The sequence below is a fragment of the Orcinus orca genome, chromosome 14 (assembly GCF_937001465.1).
Source record: "Orcinus orca chromosome 14, mOrcOrc1.1, whole genome shotgun sequence".
In the NCBI taxonomy this organism is placed as follows: Eukaryota; Metazoa; Chordata; class Mammalia; order Artiodactyla; family Delphinidae; genus Orcinus; species Orcinus orca.
This window is the reverse complement of record NC_064572.1, coordinates 30136880-30155604: the sequence shown is the minus strand read 5'-3', so window position 1 is coordinate 30155604 and position 18725 is coordinate 30136880. Positions and strand designations below refer to the sequence as shown.

The 18725-nt window shown below is 50.8% G+C and overlaps 2 protein-coding genes across 4 annotated transcripts in view; both read right to left on the bottom strand.

The window, feature by feature from the left end:
- LOC101273634 (cadherin-23) overlaps positions 1 to 18725 on the bottom strand; it is a 198519-nt gene that overhangs the window by 34 nt on the left and 179760 nt on the right. The window lies entirely within an intron of this gene.
- Positions 1 to 18725, bottom strand: part of CHST3 (carbohydrate sulfotransferase 3) — a 41341-nt gene that overhangs the window by 17662 nt on the left and 4954 nt on the right. The window lies entirely within an intron of this gene.

Sequence of the window (18725 nt, the reverse complement as noted above, 5' to 3'; positions counted from 1 at the left end):
AGATCTTCACACGGCTAATTTTATATTGTCACTCACATGCCTTTGTATGTTTTTATGAATAAGAGCCAAAAATTTTAGAAGTCTTAGGGCTTTCCTACAAAGTGTTTTTTGGATTTGGGGAAAATTTGGGCAAGTCCATTGGAGTGCGTCTTGAGTGTGAACATAACCTGCCATGGGTATTACAGCAGAAAAAGGTTGAGGCCAGTTGCCTAAAGAAAGCATATACGGGCAAATCAAAATGATGCGTGGTGCCACCTTTTCCCAAACTGGATTGAAGAACCAAATGTTCCATAATATATTGTGTGGGTGAAATTCTAGGGAAACAACTGGCAGAAACTTGGTGCTCACCGGGTACCCACATGCTGTCTACCTTCCCCAGCCCCTCCTGCAGTTAGGTTGGGCCAGTGACCAGGTTCTGACCTGTGGGGATGTAGGTTAAAGTGATATAAGCCACTTCAAGTCCTGTAAAATGATCCCACACATTCCCCAGGTCCTCTCTTCTCTTGCTGTGACAAGACTGGAGGCCACATGTTCCAACTAGCTTAATACAGTGTAGAAGCAGCCCAGATCCTGAGCCGCTGCTTGGAGAGTCACCCCACCTGCATCAGAGGTGATGCAAGTACAAAATTAGCCTTTGTGGTGCTGAGCCACCATGACAGGATTTCTGAGATTACTGGGAAGAGAAAAACTCTCAGTGCATAAGCCCAGGGTCCCCTTCCTGCTTTCTCCCACTGACTGACATTCCTAAGGAGACTTTCTGCACCGGAGAATGTTCATGTAAGGGACAGATGGAGAGGAGAATTTCTTTTGCTCCCTGGTTTTTTTTCCAATCCTACTGTCTTCAATGCAGAGGATACAGAATTTGGATTGTCCAGGGTGGTCCGCAGTCCCACAGTTGCCTCAAGCCCCCATTTAATCCTTCCTGTTAACAGTAGGCAGGGGCTTTATTCCTTGTGACTCTTCTCTTTTTCACTAGGGAGTTCTGCCCACCATCCAGGCGCCAGATCTGTAGGGGAGTTAGCGGTAGGAGAGAGGGGAGCAGCCTGGGTCTTAGCCCACACCAACTACTGCTATTGTCTGGGCTGATCAATGGCCACGAAGGAGTCCATCTATACCCAGCCCTTGGAGAGGACAGCCGGAGTCTGAAGGTGGGGAGAGAGGTCCAGGCTGTCAATGTCTAACTGCTCTGAGGACTAGACAGGGGGGACTTGCAATCAGACTTGGTTTGGGTGCCAGCTCTCCCATTTATTCTCTAGTGATTTTTAAAATTAATTAATTTATAGCTGCGTTGGGTCTTCGTTGCGCGTGGGCTTTCTCTAGTTGTGGTGAGCGGGGACTGCTCTTCGTTGCGGAGCACAGGCTTCAGTAGTTGTGGCACGTGGGCTCAGTAGTTGTGGCTCGCGGGCTCTACAGCGCAGGCTCAGTAGTTGGTTGTAGTGCACGGGCTTAGTCGCTCTGCGGCATGTGGGATTTTCGCGGACCAGGGCTCGAACCCATGTCCCCTGCATTGGCAGGCAGATTCTTAACCACTGCGCCACCAGGGAAGCCCTCTCTGGTGATTTTAAGCAAGGTATTTAACTGCTCTGAGCCTGGGTCAGCCCCACAGGGTTGTCGTGAGCATCAGGTAAGCTTGTGTGAGGCTCTGAAAATAAGGAGGACTGCACACAGGCTGGTCATCATTACAGGTCTGGACCAGTGTGAGCCAGACCCTGTCTATGCTGATGGCACTGTTGGTTTACACCCTGCACGCACATCTCTCTCCCAGCTGGGCTGCAGGCTGCCGCAGGGGAAGGACACTGGCTGATTCACTTTGCCTTTTCCTATGGAACCAGCCCAGAAAATCCTTGCCTGCTGTGGCTTTGCTGCTGCTATTACTATGGGCCAAGGACACTCCTTTCTGGCATGATTTGGAGGGCCGCTCACCTAATGCATCAGGTCCCAGGCCTAGACACACCTGGATATGGCGGTTGCCAAACAGTTTCAGCCTTCTCAGCTGGGAGGGCAAGTCATTTTGATTCCTGGGCCAAGGCCGATCAATTGGAAGTGGCTGCCTGAAGCGTGTTTGAAAAGGTCGCTCTCCGCAGGAAAAGAGTGTGGTGACTGCTTGGTGACGTCTACTGCGGCTAGAGGGGTAGCACGCTGTTGTGCATTTGCTGAATCTGCTTGAGCACTGCTTTTCGACCCTGACAGCATGTGAGAATCATCTGGAGTTTCAGAAATTGCTGAGGCCCGGGTCCCACACCCAGAGATTATGATTGAATTGGTCTGGGTATGGCTTGGGTATCAATTGTTTAAAGCTCCCTAGGTGATCGAAGATTGAGAGCCGTGACTTAGAGAGCACCCAGCTTCCTTAGAGAGCGCCACCTCAGGGCATCTCAGCCAGGGGAGCTGCTGGCGGTGTGCACCCTAGCTCAGCAGCAAGGCCATACTGACAGGCGTGTTGCTGATCTCTTGTTGACCAGGCGTGGATGCCGGGTGAACATGCCAGTATTCTTGTTTTACTTGGGATACGGTGCTTGGGAAGCTTTTAGGCCTATGTTTGAGTGGTCCATTTAAAACCAGCTCCCTTATACCGTGGCATACTGCCCAGCAATAAAAAGGCATGCACTACAGATACAACAACTTGAATGAACTTGTGAGGTATTGAGTGAACAACGCCAATTTCAAAAGGTGACATACTGCATGATTCCATTTATATAACATTCCTGAAATGACAAAATTATAAGATAGCAGAACAGATTAGTATTGCCAGGAGTTAAAGAATGGTGAGGGCAGAAGGGAAGTGGGCATAACTATAGTACAGCAACATGAGGGGTCCTTGTGGTGATGGAAATGTTCTGAATCTTGCCTATATCAGCATCAGTATCCTGATTGTGATATTGCACGAGAGTTTTGCACCACTGGGGGAAACCGCATAATGGGTTCTCTGTATTATTTCTTAAAACTGCACATGTATCTGTAATTATCTCAAAACCAAAAAAAGTGTAATTAAATAGAAAAAAAGAAAAGAAAACCAGCCACCACAACAGTAGGCAGGTTTTAAAGAGGTCTTTGGAAAATGGAGCTAGAGGTGGGTGACAAGATTGAGCAGAAATGGCCTTCCTGGGGCAGGAGTGAAGGAGTTGAGTCCAATCTGGAATTCCGAGTTTGGCTTTTTGGAACACCATGGACTGGCCACCCTCCTGGAGTCTATTCATGTGCAAGGACAAGCTTGGGGGCTTTCTGAGGAAGTAAAACGATGAGGAAGCCCATCCTCACAGTAGGGGAAGAAGAAAGACGGGGATAGGACTCTGGAGGGGATGACACGACATCTGACCCTCTCATCAGCTGGAAGGCCTGGTGTGAGCTTCAGATAGGAGAGGAGCTAGGACGCCACTCGGGACTAGGTGCTCGGGCTGTGCTGCCACAGGGCTCAGAGACCCAGAGGAGGCCTGAGCAGGTGGGTCAGGCATGGCCTTGAACTGAGGAGATCTGGGCAGCCATGCTAACTGTGCCAGTTACCTTGCACTCAAGGGTTGGTGATACCTGGGGATGCCTGGTTATCTCTGAACTGCTCATGGGACCTACCCCTGGGCAGAGCAAGCTTCAGGCTTGCTGCAGGCAATTCTGCAGCTCCCAGGCAAGAAGGAGGAAGAGAAGGGTTTGAATAACTAAGGTGGAATTTTTGAAAATTGCATATATTTGGGAAAGTACCTAGTGAGCCTCTGGCTAATAAAAGCTCACATTCAACCAGTAAATTCATTTGCTGAGTATTTGCTCTGTGCAAAGCATGGGAAGAGCCATTGGGAATAGAGGGAGGAAAAGAGTCTGTGCCCTCAGGGAGCTGAATCATAACAGAAGTTAACACTTCTAATGAACCAGGCACTGTTCCAAGCACTTCACACACATAAATACATTTAGTCCTCAGGACAACCCTGTGAGAAAGGTACCACAGTACCTTATAGATAATAATCACCACCCCCTGTTAACGCAAGCGGTGGCCAAACAACTTGCCCTCAGTTATCAGGTGGGATTGGAACCCAGGAAGTCTGTCTCCATAGTCCACGGACTCAACCACTATGCTGTAGTGCTGAGCGGGCAGATTTAGCCAAAAGGCAGGAGCTGTACAGCAGTGGGCAGATCAGAGTCTTGGCCAGGACCTGTACCAACTTGTGTGACTCTGAACAACTCTCTGGACCTCTTTATATCTCACATTCCTTCTCTAAGACATGCATGGCCCCAAATGCAGGGCTGCAGGAGAGCCTTCGAAGAGATGTGCTTTGGAGGCACTGGGCCATTGCTGGCCTTCCGTGAAATGGGAGCTTACTCGTCACCCCAGACAAGCAGTTGTCACTGGCTGCAGGTGACAGTGAGTAGAATGCTGCTCCTGGCCCCAACCCTGCAGTTCTGCACGGGAGCTGGGTTGCTGCAGTAGGGCCAGATCCCAGAGACTGAGTGGGCCTGAAAGTCTGAGGCAGCATCATGAAATGCAGAGGGAAGAATAGGCTGGCACCCTGTGGGCTCCATTCCTTCAGAATCAAGTCCAAACTCTTCCACATGGTGCTCCACCTGGAAACAACCTGGCCCACCCTAGCATTCCAATTGGTTGTCACATGTTCCCCCATGCAGCCTCCCCCCCGGCCAGATGTACCCATCACTAGCAAAGGACACAAAGAACATGGCAGAACTGGGATTTGAATTCATGTCTGTTTGGCTGCAAAGTAGCGGCAGTGCAGTAAGGTGGAGAGAGCACAGATTAAGGGGTCAGATGCACCTGAGTTCCTTCTGTTCCAGCTCTGCCATCCACTAGCTGTGTGACCCCAAGTGAGTGCCTCATATTTCTGTGCCTCGTCTATAAAATACGGTTAGTAATAGCCCTGTATTAACACACTACCACAAACTTTGTAGCTTAAAACAGCACATATTTATTATCTTCCAGTTCTGAATGTCAAGTCCAAGGTCAGTTTCACTGGCCTAAAATCAACGTGTCAGCAGGCCTGCATTCCTTCTGGAGTCTCTGGGAGAACCTTCTTCCTTGCCTTTTCCAGCTTCTAGAGGCTGCCTGCTTTCCATGGCTCATGGCCCCTTCCTCCATCTTCAAAGCCAGCAATGGCTGGTTGAGTCTTTCTTAATGTATTACTCAGACCGCCTCTTCTGTAGTCAAATCTCCCTATTATAAGGACCCTGATGATTACACTGGGCCCACTTGGATAATCCAGGATAAGCTCCCTATCTCAAAATCCTTAATCACACTGCAAAGTCCCTTTTACCATGTGACGTAACATGTCCACAGATGTGGGGATTCATATGTGGAGATCTTGTGGGGGGGAGGAATTACTCAGCCTCCCACAAGCACGTACCCCATGAAACCGGATGCTGCAAGTTAAATGCTCAGCGTAGTGTTTAGCCAGTAGGAGACTGGTGGTGCTTAATCTCAGCTGGGCATGAGAAGCACTTTGAGAGCTTTTACAAAATAGTGCCCGGGATTCACTCCTGAAAATGTGGGGGTGGGGGAAGTGTCTATGCTTTGCAATTTTTATAAGCTCCCTAGTGACTCTGTTGGGTAGCCAGGGTGGGGCTGACTATAATAAGCACTGAATTCATGTCAGCAGTTATTCTTATTCCCACAGCTACTTAGCACTGAGCCTCAGTGCCCAGGAGCTGGTCAATAGATGCTTGTTGAATTAGACTGAAGTGAATCACTCCTGGGGCCCCAAACTACCCCTGGGATGGGATGGGAGGGGTGAGAGGGCTTCTCACTGCTGCATCAGGGCCTGAAGAATGAGGTTCTGTGGGCAGACAGAGGCCTTGGCCTCTGAATCAACCTCACACCCAGAAGTAGCTGCCTGGGGGGCTGGAGTCTTTCCTCCTCTCCGAAGTCCAGTCAAGGGGGCCAACCGGGCAGGATCCAGTCATCAACGGGCCATTGTTAATGGAACAGAAGGGCTCTGTGCCCATTTAACACTTCTCTCCCTCACGAAGCTGCTCCCAGCTGAGGGCTGGCTTCTGGAAAACTGCAGGGCTGGGGCAGGGCCCCAAGGCTACGAAGGGGAAGGGGAAGGGGAAGGATTAGGGGTTGGAGGAACAGAGGCAGCTTGGAACTATAGGCCAGTTTCAGAAGTTAGCAGGCTGGAAAGCTCGGGTGCTGATGTGGGCACTCAGGCCAGGAAGAGTTTCCCATTAAAGCTGGCAATCCGGGGACAGTGAAATCCACCAGACCCCAACCAGAGCCAGGGGACAGCTTTCTCCATGGGGTGCTCACACTTCACCTCCCTTCTTCTGTTTAAAAAAACAGAAAGGTGCAATCCACACGGTAAATGGCACCTTTCGTTGCCTGTAGAACAGTGTTTTCAAAAGGGCTGGGGGCGTTTTATGTTCTGTGGGCTTGGTATTAAGAGGCAGGCAATTCAACCAGGGTTGGGCATAAATGTCCTTTTGCTTAGCAGGACCTTTCTTCAGCACTTGGTATTAATAGTGAGCTGGATTTCAGGAGTGTGGTGTTGAAGATCCCAAAGACAGTGCCCGATCAGCATCCTCAAAACTGCCAGAGACCTGCAATGCTTGTGCTAGCCATCAGCAATCATTATCTGTTGAATACAGAAAACCCTCTGGTAGTCTCTGCCAAGGGAGTACATTGTCTTAAAACATATTCTAGGGGCTTCCCTGGTGGCGCGGTGGTTGAGAGTCCGCCTGCCGATGCAGGGGACACGGGTTCGTGCCCTGGTCCGGGAAGGTCCCACATGCCGCGGAGCGACTGGGCCCGTGAGCCATGGCCGCTGAGCCTGCGCGTCCGGAGCCTGTGCTCTGCGGTGGGAGAGGCCACAGCAGTGAGAGGCCCGCGTACCGCAAAACAAAAAAACAAGAAAAACATATTCTAGGAGGGTGGGATCTCAAAGTGGGCCAGAAGCACCTGGGAACTTGACAGAATGCACATTCTCAGGCCCCTCCCCAGACCTCCTCAATCAGAATCTCTCGGGGTGGGCATGGCAAGCTGTCTTAACAAGCGCTGCAAGTGATTCTGATGCACGCTCAAGTTTGAAAATCACTGTTCTAGAGCCATACGTTTCAAATTTCAGTTGTGCAATCAATTTGGTAGGTTGGACAAGCTTTTATTTTTTTAAAGAACAGAACTGTATAGACAGAAAATATCAGAGTGTATTAAGGATGCGTAATAAGGACATGCACGGGTGTCATACGACTTTCGTTTCAGTGATGTGTGTGTGTCTCTGTCTGAGGCTTTGGTCCAAAAGATTGAAAGCCACTGTTCTACAGCCAGAGTGTACTACAGAAGGTCCCCGGCTTAAGATGGTTGACTTTTAAGATGGTGCAAAAGCGACATACATTCAGTAGCAACCGTACATGAATTGGGGCTAGTGATATGCCGTACGATCAGCTGGGGCTCCTAGTCAGTCACCCAGTCACGGTCACGAGGGTAAACAACTGATAACACAACCATTCTATGCCCACACAACCGTTCTGTTATAAACTTTCAGTATTCAATAAATTACATGAGAGGTTCAACACTCTATTATAAAATAGGCTTTGTGTGAGATGATTTTGCCCAACTGTAGGCTAATGTAAGTGTTCTGAGCACGTTTAAGGTAGGCTAGGCTAAGCTATGATGTTTGGTAGATTAGCTGTATTAAATGCATTTTCAATTTATGATGGGTTTATCAGGCTGTAACCTCATCAAAAGTCAAGGAAGATCTGTGATTCAACCGGCTCCCTTTTTGTAATTTGTCTGAATTTAAAGAGGTTTTAAAGGTCCTGGCATGAACAAAAAGATTTGTGCAGTGTGTGGAGAAGGTGCTGTGACTGACGGAACGTGTCAAAAGTGTTTTTTTTAGTTTTGCGCTGGAGATTTCTCGCTGGATGAGGCTTCACGGTTGGGTAGACCAGTTGAAGTTGATAGCGATCAAATTGAAACAATAATTGAGAAAAATCAATGTTATACCACGCAGGAGACAGCCGACAGACTCAAAATATCCAAACCAAGCCTTGAAAATCATTTGCACCAGCTTAGTTATGTGAATCGCTTTGATGTTTGGGTTCCACATAAGTTAAGCGAAAAAAACCTCCTTGACCATATTTCCGCATGCGATTCTCTACTGAAACATAATGAAAACGTGTTTTTAAAACAAATTGTGACGGGCAATGGAAAGTGGATACTGTACAACAGTGTGGAATGGAAGAGAGAGTGGGGCAAGCGAAATAAACCACCACCAACCACACCAAAGGCTGGTCTTCATCCACAGAAGGGATGTTGTGTATATGGTAGGATTGGAAGGGAGTCCTCTATTATGAGCTCCTTCCGGAAAACCAAACGATTAATTCCAACAAGTACTGCTCCCAATTAGACCAACTGAAAGAGGCACGTGACAAAAATCGTCCAGAATTAGTCAACAGAAAATGCATAATCTTCCGTCAGGATAACGCAAGACCGCATGTTTCTCTGATGACCAGGCAAAAACTGTTACATCTTGGCTGGGAAGTTCTGATTCATCCTCCATATTTACCAGACATTGCACCTTCGGATTTCCATTTATTTTGGTCTTTACAAAATTCTCTTAATGGAAAAAATTTCAATTCCCTGGAAGACTGTAAAAGGCACCTGGAACAGTTGTTTGTTCAAAAAGATAAAAAATTTTCGGAAGACAGAATCATGAAGTTGCCTGAAAAATGGCAGAAGGTAGTGGAACAAAATTGTTCAATAAAGTTCTTGGTGAAAATGAAAAAAAAAAAAAAGATCCTGGCATAAACGTTCCCTTGCCCCACACCAGGCCCTCATGTAGGTTATTGAACAGATGAGAGGGGCAGCTTTGGGGGCAGACAGCCTCTTTACAACACTGGCCTAAAGCTAAATTAAATTGTGCATTTCCCCCATGTTTATAAAACTTTCTGTCCCTCCACTGCCCCCCTTTCTTTATATATATGCCTAGAGAAGTATGTGGACCAGGTAGCTAACCAGTTACATCTGGATGTAGGGTTGAGGGGTGATTTGTTGCTTTCTTCTCAGTATTCATCCATTTTACTTGAATTTTGTATGTTAAACATCTATCATTATTACAAAAATAAAGCCATTACTTAGGGACTCCCTGGTGGCACAGTGGCTAAACTCTGCGCTCCCAATGCGGGGGGCCGGGGTTTGATCCCTGGTCAGGGAACTAGATCCCACATGCATGCCGCAACTAAGGAGCTCATAAGCCGCAACTAAGACCTGGTACAATTAAATAACTAAATATTTAAAAAATAAAATTAAAAAATAAAATAAAGCCACTACTTAAAAAATACAAAGCCGAGGAAAGTCCATCGCTGTGTGGAAAAGGGAAGCCATTTGCCAAGACAGGATAGTGCTGCCCAAAGGGCCACCCCTCCCCCATTCATGCCCTAAGTCTGAGCCCAGACCCCACGTGTCCCCAGAGCCCTCCCCCACATTCATAATGATTCCCTTAGAGGAAGAGCACTGTCCCCCCCCTACCCCACATCTGTCACCCTCTTAGAAAGCCCTTTGGCAGCTCCAGGTTCTCCCACCAGCCCTCTGGATCCTTACTGCCACCCTCTCCTTCCTTAATCAGATTTGAAAGGGAGGTACAAAGAAGCTAAGTGGGGCTTCCCTGGTGGCGCAGTGCTTAAGAATCCGCCTGCCAATGCAGGGGACACGGGTTCGAGCCCTGGTCCGCCACTACTGAGCCTGCACTCTAGAGCCTGTGAGCCATAACTACTGAGCCTGTGTGTCGCAACTACTGAAGCCCACGCACCTAGAGCCTGTGCTCCGCAACAAGAGAAGCCACCCCAATGAGAAGCCCTCACACCGCAACGAAGACCCAACACAGCCAAAAATAAATAAATAAATAAATTTATTAAAAAAAACCAAAAAGTTAAGTGACTTGCCCAAGGTCACCCAGCAGGAGGTACAAGGCCAGGACGTGAAGGGCAGGGTCTGCTGAAGGCCAGTCTCAAGGACAGGGCTCTCCTAGCAGCATTCTTCTCCACCTTGCGCCATTCTTATCACTTTCCGCTTTATGTTAGGGTTAATGTTTGCTGTACAGCACCTGATAAATATGCTGGGGAAGAAGAAAGGAGGGGAGGAGCAGGGAGGAAGGGAGAGGAAAGGAGGGAAGAGGAAAGGAGGGGAGAAGGGGAGGGGAGCAGGGAGGCCTCTGGTCACACTCAGGATAGGAGTGGACCTTACCTGTGTGAGCCCCTAGGGGACTCTGAACATTCAGTGCAGCCAAGAGGCAGCAGAGTCTGGTCACATCACCGTCACCAGGCCCTGACCCCACAGGCCCCCGTTGCAGGCCCCTGCCCAGCCAGACTAGAGGGCAAAATGGAGAAGGGGCAGTGGGGAGCACCGGTTTCACGTGGAGCCTGAAGGAGCCACACTTGGAAGCTGGGGACAGCCAGGGGCTAGCTGCCTGGAGCTGCGGGGGATAAGGGACGTGGGGTGGGTGAACCCAAGGTGACCCCTGAGGGATGTGGGCAGCCAGCACCGCTTGTAAGGGACAGTCTTAGGCAGAGCTGCACTCTGCGGGCGGCCCCTACTACTTCCTGAGCTGCAGTTTTTCAGTTGTGCCTCAAAAACGGTGGTGGAACTGGAAGCCCAGTGGAGTATGATTTGTTTTAAAACTAGATAATTTAAAAGCAGCTTACACACAAGAAACTAATATTGCCGGTTGCCTTCGTGGAAAGACCTGGGTGTCTGGGTCAGGCGTGGGAAAGAGATTTCACCACATATCCTTTTGTACCTTTCCAATTTTATACCATGGGCATGGATTACTTATTTTATAAAATTTAATGAAAATAAAATAAAAGCAGGTATCAGTTTTCTACCTGTAGAGGTAGAGGCAAAGTTCTTCTGAGGTGAGACTCTCATTTCGGAAAAGTCATTTGAACACGCTTTTGAATTTAAGCAGAGGCAAAGCCAAAATCTTATCGCAGAAGGAAAATCTGGGGGCAGTGCGAAGCAGAACTGCCCCTACAGTCGAACGTAACAGTCTACTTTCTCTGTGAGAAAAGTGACAACTCTCCAGAAATTATTACCATGGTGATCAGGCCTGAGACTGACAAGGAGGGAGTAACGCTTCGGTCCCCTCCCTCCTGTGGGGGGAGGGGTGTCTGGAGGAGCCGCCCTGTACACTGGGGAATCCTGGGGGATTCCCAGACATCTTTGGAGAGGGCAGGTGTACTTGTGCTGACCACATGGGCCTTGGGCATTAAAGGGGACAAGGGATCCCTGAAGGCTGCAGACCCCACAGATCTCTGGGAATCTGGCACCTGTCTGTGGAGAGCAAGGCAGGGTGTCACATGCTGGGTAATCACCAAGGCCAGGCCTCTCGTGGAGGCCCTTTGTTTCCTGGCCCTTCCATAGACAGGCTCTGCCAGGGCCAGTGTGGGGCTGGCACTTGGGCAGAGAAGGAACTGCCCCTCGAAGCCTGGGGAGGAGCTCTATGGCTTCAAAAGTGCTCCCAGAGAAATGGTGACTCATAGCTCAAGGGAAATCAGAGCTTTTCTCACTCCAGAGGTTATTCGCCTTGCAACATCAGGACCTGGTGATTGCAGATGAATCAGAAATGCAGGCCTGAGAACAGCCAGCCTGCGCGGCTCAGTGTCAGAGGGCAGGCTAACCCCTCCCTCCTTCTGTCTGCCTCCTGGCAGAAAGAAGACTTAAAGAGTCTCAGTTCCTCTCTTTTCCGGCCAAGGGAGTTCCGGTGCACCAGAAAACCTCTCTAAGCCTCAACGTCCTCACCTGTTAAATGGGGATAACCGTGCCTCCCTTGCTAGGTCGTGGTGAGAGTGAGTGGGCTGGCCACCAGCCCCTCCTGCGGTCTGGGAGGGAGCTGTGAGTGGCAGCAGCAGCTGCAGCAGCCTGGCATCCTGTACCCGCAGACTGGGCTGAGGAAGCTGGCACTTGGCCCCTTGCTTGACTCATACTCCTTTTCCAGGTTTGGCCTTTAAAACCAGGACAGGCACCCCCTGAGCCCCGGTGCTCCTTCCAGAGGGGAGAGTCTCACCCCAGATGGCCACGTCAGCAGGGTTTGCTAGGCCAAAGAAGCTGGAGCTCTCTGTCACCTCCTAAATGTCTCCACAGCCTCCAACAAGCTCTGGGGCGTAACCCACACTCTGAGATGAAAATTCTCCAGTACTTCCTGTCTGCACCACACAATTTGGCAGGCATAGGTTCGGTACAGCCCACGTCCTGTATTCTCTGATGGCTTTATTTGAGGCTGGAGTGGCTAAGAGCATAGGCACATCTGGAGTTGGACAGCCGAGTGAATTCTGGCTATGTGACCTTGGACAAGTCACCTAACCTCTCTGGGCCTCAGCAATGGCATCTATAAAATGGGGCTACCTCATGCAATCAGATTGACACAAATAAATCACCCAGCCTGAGGATACCTAGTACATAAAGAGCTCTCAGATACTCAACTGTACCTTCTAGGAAGGCGGAGGCTGCTGGGATCTGGCATAGCATGAGCACACAGCTCAACCAGGCTTTACTTTTAAGAAGTGATTCCAATGGAATAGCAGGCACCATTCTTTTTTTTAATTTTATTTTATAAATTTATTTATTTACTTATTTTTGGCTGCGTTGGGTCTTCGGTGCCGCGCATGGGTCCTCTACAGTTGTGGCAAGTGGGGGCCACTCTCCGCCGCGGTGTGTGTGCTCCTCACGGCAGTGGCCTCTCCCATTGCGGAGTACAGGCTCTAGGCGTGTGGGCTTCAGTACTGCATCTCGTGGGCTCAGTAGTCGTGGCTCGCGGGCTCCAGAGCGCAGGCTCAGCAGTTGCGGCGCATGGGCCCAGCCTCTCTGCGGCACGTGGGATCCTCCCGGACCAGCGCCCGAACCCGTGTCCCACGCATTGGCAGGCAGATTCTTAACCACTGCGCCACCAGGGAAGTCCTGCAGGCACCATTCTTAAGGGAAGAACAGCTCTAAAAACTCGACACAGCTGTCCCCTTCCCACCAGGAATTCCAGTCACAGGCCTGGCATGGAGGCCCTTTTGGAAGCTGTTCATGCTCATCATCACTTCCAGAAGCTCCTGCCTCATTCGGGTTTATGAGTGGGGGCGGTGTGGAGGCCGCAGGCAGGGAGGGGAGCAGTGGGAAGATGGGGCTACAGAGGTTGGGGAGAACTCAGGGCAGAAAGCCAGGGAGCTGACCTGGCCCTGCTACCTGGGTGTGAGGGTCCCCTTGCAGGACTTTGGGCACGAGGACTGGCAGGTGGGCAGCAGACAGCAAGACTCAGTGATGTCATGTTTTCCCAAAATGACTCAATGGCTTGTCCCTGAGCTCTGAATGGTGAGCTGTGTGCTGTGGCCTTGGGGCCTCCTCATCTCCTTGCGTTCCAGGCTTGCCTGCATCTCTCCTTCCCCTGTCACCTCCCACTCTCCCAGCCTAGGGACCCATGGCTACAGCATCCATGCTCTGCCCCTGGCTGCGACTCCAGCCCAGGGGATGTCCCCATGCTGCCTCTGTCACGTCTCTCTAAATCTCCACGTTGAAGAAAGAGCTAAGTGCCAGACAGACTTGGGTTTCATTACTACCTCTGCCTCCACCTGGCTGAGTGACCCTGGGCAGGCTACTCTGCCTCTCTGAGCCTGTTTCCTTATCTATAAAATGGAGACTTTGCTAACAATTTTGCTAGGTTGTATGGGGCTCAGTGAGAAGGTCTGTAAAGTACTTGGCACACAGCAAGTGTTTAGCAAACAGAAAGTATGACATCCAAAGGCCTCTATGATCTGACCTCAATTTACTTTTCTAGCTGCTTTAAAAAAAAAATAAGGATAATAGCTCACTCTTCTTGATGCTGTGTGCCACGTACTGCTCTAAACACTTGTACAGAAACACATTTTATTCTCCTGTCACCCCCACGTGATGGGTACTATTAGTATCTCCATTTTACAGATGAGAAAACAGGCACAGAGACGTTAAGCAACTTGGCCATGGTCACACAGCCAATAAGTGGGGATTGAGGGTCCTCATGCAGGCAGCCTGGCTCTAGAGCTTACACATGTAACCACAACTCCATCCTGCCTCATCTCTTCTTTGTGCATCCTACAAATTGAAGTTCAGCCCAACTGGACTCCTCACCAACCTTTGCATTCAATCTGAACTTTCCCATGCCTGTGCTTTTGCCCAGGTTCCCTTCTTGCACTGGAACCCCCACCTCCTCCATGAAGCCTTTCCCAAGTCCTCCCTCATGTCCACCTTTGTGGGCTCATCACAGTTGGACTCAAAGATGGTTATTTGTGCCTAGGTGTCCTCTCCTCTTCTTGCCTAGAGGCACCTTCTGCTATCCCCAGCCAACCTGGCATGGTTTCAGGCATGAGCAGGCACCCAGACAGGCGGTGCCCTGGCCAGAGCACCTAATGTGTGCTACCTGGGTGGTGTGGATGGGAACCCAGCACGCAGGGCCCTACTACTTCTGTGAGGACAGCTCAAAGGCTGCAACTGGAACCAACCCTGGGAGGCAGCCTGCCAGCTGGGCTTCCTTCTCTCTGCTTAGGGGAAAGGACTCAGCCATGGGGGGCCTCCATTGCTTGGGGGTCAGCTTTGAAGCCCGGAGAGGATGAATGAATGTCCGTCCAGAAAGGGGACAGGACTGAGAACCGCTTGCTGGTGGGGTTGAGTAGTGAGGCCCATAGTGCATCCATCCACCAGGCCACCTAACTCAAAGAGGCCTCTTGGAGCGTTTCAGGCCCATCCTTGGGATCCCAGCCCAGTGCCCACAGGGTAGTAACTGCAAGAGGCCATCTGCCCAGGGTCTCACTCTCCCATTCCCTCCCTGTCCCACATAGGGCCTCTGGTCCACATCAGCTGCCCCCTTCCACACACCATGACTCCCACCACTTCTGCCCAGACACTGAACATTCCCTAGGCATCCAATCATGGGAGCCTGGGCACCGTCCAGTGCCTCCTTCCTCCTGCGGCCAAGTTTCACACCCATCACTCATGGTCCCACAGTCAGGCATGGGTACTCAGCGCATGCCTGGGGCTGTGCTAAGCACTGGAGACACAAGGGGAACAAGGCAGACTCTGTCCTGCTCGCAGAGCTCACTACCTGGTGGAGACCACAGACCATGAAAGCAGCCAGGGCAACACAGCAGGGCAAAGTGTGAGGACGGGGACGTGCAGGCAGCCATAGGGAGGGCCGCTGACCGAGGCTTCTAGAAGGAGACATCCAAGCTGAGGCCTGAGGATGAAGGGAGCTGACCATGAGAAAAGAAGGAAGGAGAGAGCGTTCTGGGCAGCTGGAAAGGCTACAGAGAGCAGGACACGTGCATCAGGAAAGAGGTCAGTTTGGAACCTGGAACACCAAGTACGTGACAAGGGCTGGTGAAAGAAGAGGCTGGGGATGATATTCACCGGGAGATCACAGGGCCCAAGGAAGCCATTCGGGGACGTCCCTCGTGGAGCAGTGGTTAAGAATCTGCCTGCCGATGCAGGGGACACGGATTCGAGCCCTGGTCCGGGAAGATCCCACACGCCGCGGGGCAACTAAGCCTGTGTACCACAACTACTGAGCCTGCAAGCCACAACTCCTGAGGCCACGTGCTGCAACTACTGAAGCCTTGCACGCCTAGAGCCCCTGCTCCGCAACAAGAGAAGCCACTGCAGTGAGAAGCCCGGGCACCACAACAAAGAGTAGCCCCCGCTCATGGCAACTAGAGAAAGTCCAGCGCAGCAACGAAGACCCAACGCAGCCAAAAATAAATAACTTTATTTCAAAAAAAAGAAGGAAGCCATTCGGCATCTCGAGCAGCTCGGCGCTTACTCCACGGTAAGGTTTCTGTCTTGCCGGAATGGCCTTCGGGGAGACAGAGGTCCCCAATCTGCCAGTTCTTCCTCTTGCCAATAATTTAATCCCTTCTGCTGCCATCGGCGTCACTTTCTGAGAGCTGCCATTGCCAAGGGGAAGCAGCAATCAGCAGATGGCCGGCCTTGCAAAAGAGGCTGTTGTATGAGGGCAGTGCCCTGCCCAATGAGCCTTGGGGAAGGCCGAGGCTCAGACTTGGCTTGCAGCACCCGTGAGGCCAGCCTCCCCAGCACTGCCCAGTCAGACACCAGCAGCATGCCCTGGCCACAGTTACGAAATGACTGTCCTGTGAGCCATTCCACCTCTCCGGCTGTGGCCCCAGCAAGACGGACACACCCAGGGTCAAGAGCACTGACTCTGAAGCCAGGCTGCAGGCCTCAGACCCAGCTCTGCGCTCATCAGCAGTGGGGTGCCAGCAACTTATCCCATCTGTCTGGTTCTGTCTGCCCGTCTGTACAACAGTGAGCACAACGGTACCTATCCTGAGAGCATCCTGTGAGAACTCGGTGAGTGCAGGCCAAGAAGGCACTAATTAAGCACAGGGCTGTGCTTGCTAAGCTGTTAGTGCTAATATTTCCTGTGTCCCCAGCCCCGAGCCACCTGCACCAGATGGAAAAGGAGGAGGAAAACTAAAAGGAAAGTAGCATCTCTCAGAATAAGAAGAGGACAGGGTTCCATACCCCTGAGGTCACGGGGGGATGGGGTGGGCGGTTCCAGTTCTTCATCCGGTGAGGATGACTTCCCCTTCCTGGTTCTAGGTTTGCAATCTTGGGCCTCTTCAGGCGTGTCTGTCCTAACCCTGCAGAGACAGGCCCCAGGCATCCTCCAGAGGACAGCCAGGGACCACAGCCCCGGCTGCCCACCTCGGAAGTTGTGAATTCTTTGCTAAAAATCACTGCAGTCTCAGCCAGGATGGTGGCCCAGTTTGTTTTCAGAATACTTCCTCAGATAGCCCTATCTTGGCTCAGACATGTTAGCACTTTCCAGAATCCTGCAGACGGTGAGGCAGCTGGAGAGGAGGGGAGAGGAGGGAAGCGGGGAAGAGAATGGGAGAGGCCTGGGGCCAACATTCAGGTAGCTGCATGGGCCCACATAGGCACGGGCATCGCACAGCGTGCTCGGACAGACGCACACAGGATGGGAAGCGGGTCAGACGGTGGAGGGGGTCTTTCAACCGTCTAAGCTATGGAGCCTTCTTATGAACCAGAACTTTCCTAGGAAACCCAATATGTAGAAAAGATAAATGGGCGACTTCCCTCATGGTCCGGTGGTTAAGAATCCACCTTCCAATGCAGGGGACGCGGGTTCGATCCCTGGTCGGGGAACTAAGACCCACATGCCGTGGGGCAACTAAGCCCGTGTGCCACAACTACTGAGCCCACATGCCACAAGTAGAGAGAAGCCTGCACACTGCAATGAGGAGCCCACGTGCCACAACTAAGACCCGATGCAGCCAAAAATAAATAAATATTTTTTAAAAAAAGATAAATGGGGGGAGAGGCCTGGATCCTCCCTCCCATCAGACCTCTGAGGGGTCCTCGTTGAACTCTGGGGCTCCAAGGAAACTAGTTTGAAAACTGATGCTGCTAAAGGAATCATACCCTTCTCTGGGGGGAGTTAGTGCCCACATTGTTTTAAGATAATGAGCTTCTGAGCTTCCCTGGTGGCGCAGTGGTTAAGAATCTGCCTGCCAATGCAGGGGACACAGGTTCGAGCCCTGGTCCAGGAAGACCCCACATGCTGCGGAACAACTAAGCCCGTGCACCACAACTACTGAGCCTGTGCTCTAGAGCCCGCGAGCCACAACTACTGAAGCCCACATGCCTAGAGCCCGTGCTCCGCAACAAGAGAAGCCACTGCAACGAGAAGCCCGCACACCGCAACAAAGACCCAACTCAGCTGTAAATAAATAAATAAATTTATAAAATAATGAGCTTCTTAAGGGAAGACGAAATGATGTTTCTAATAAATTCTAATTCGAGTCTAGTACAGAGAATGCCACACATCCTGAGAATCAGGACTCAGAAAGTGCAAAGTGATTGATCCTATTCGCTGACAAGTTTGTGAGCACCCCTCTGGGAAGTATTGTGCCCTTGGGCCTGAATATCTGGGGCATAGAATATGTGGTGAACAATAGTTAGAACACCTAGCTACGTACAGGCACATTTCTAAACTCCTCACAGATACAAATTCACTTATAGCCCCATTACTTATAACCCATTACCATCCCCCTCTTACTGATTAGGAAAGTAAGGCCCAGAGAGGTTAAGTAATTTGCCCAAGGTCACACAGTTACTAAGCAGTACGGTAGGCATTCTGGCTTTAGAACATGTACTCTTTACTATTACATAATTTGCCTTTTGGGATGAGTGCATCCCTGTGCTTATGTATCTGTGTGTGTGTGTGTGTGTGTGTGTGTGTGTGTGTATTTTGGCCCATGATGATGTGTGCTAATCTGTATGTGGGTGTGCAGCCTCTTTCCAAACAAGACTGCAAGCCATGGGGCTTACCCCTCAAATTCTCTCTTGGAAGCCTGACAGCAACAGGCCAAAGGGGCTCCTGCGTGGAGGCGGGACCCAGAGCCTCAGGGGGGTGCCTGTTCCCCAGATCCCAGGGGTTTCAGTTTGCTGACCCAGCTTGGCATAGGCACATCAATGGAAAGGCCCCCAGGCCCCTCCCTGGGACTGAGTGGAGCCCTCAGCTGCCAATCCCACCAGGGAAATACCCCCACCCTAGCACCCTGGTTCTCCCCTTCTCACTGGGTGCTGGGTTTTAGAGTGGGTCAACTGAATTAAATGAAGTTATTAAGTTATCACGAGTTTACTTCATACTCCACAAAGAAACTTACAACAGTGAACTCACCACCAGAGCCCTAAACTGGTAGGGCCTAAGCTCATAGGACTCCGGTCAAAAGCAAAGACCCCTGAC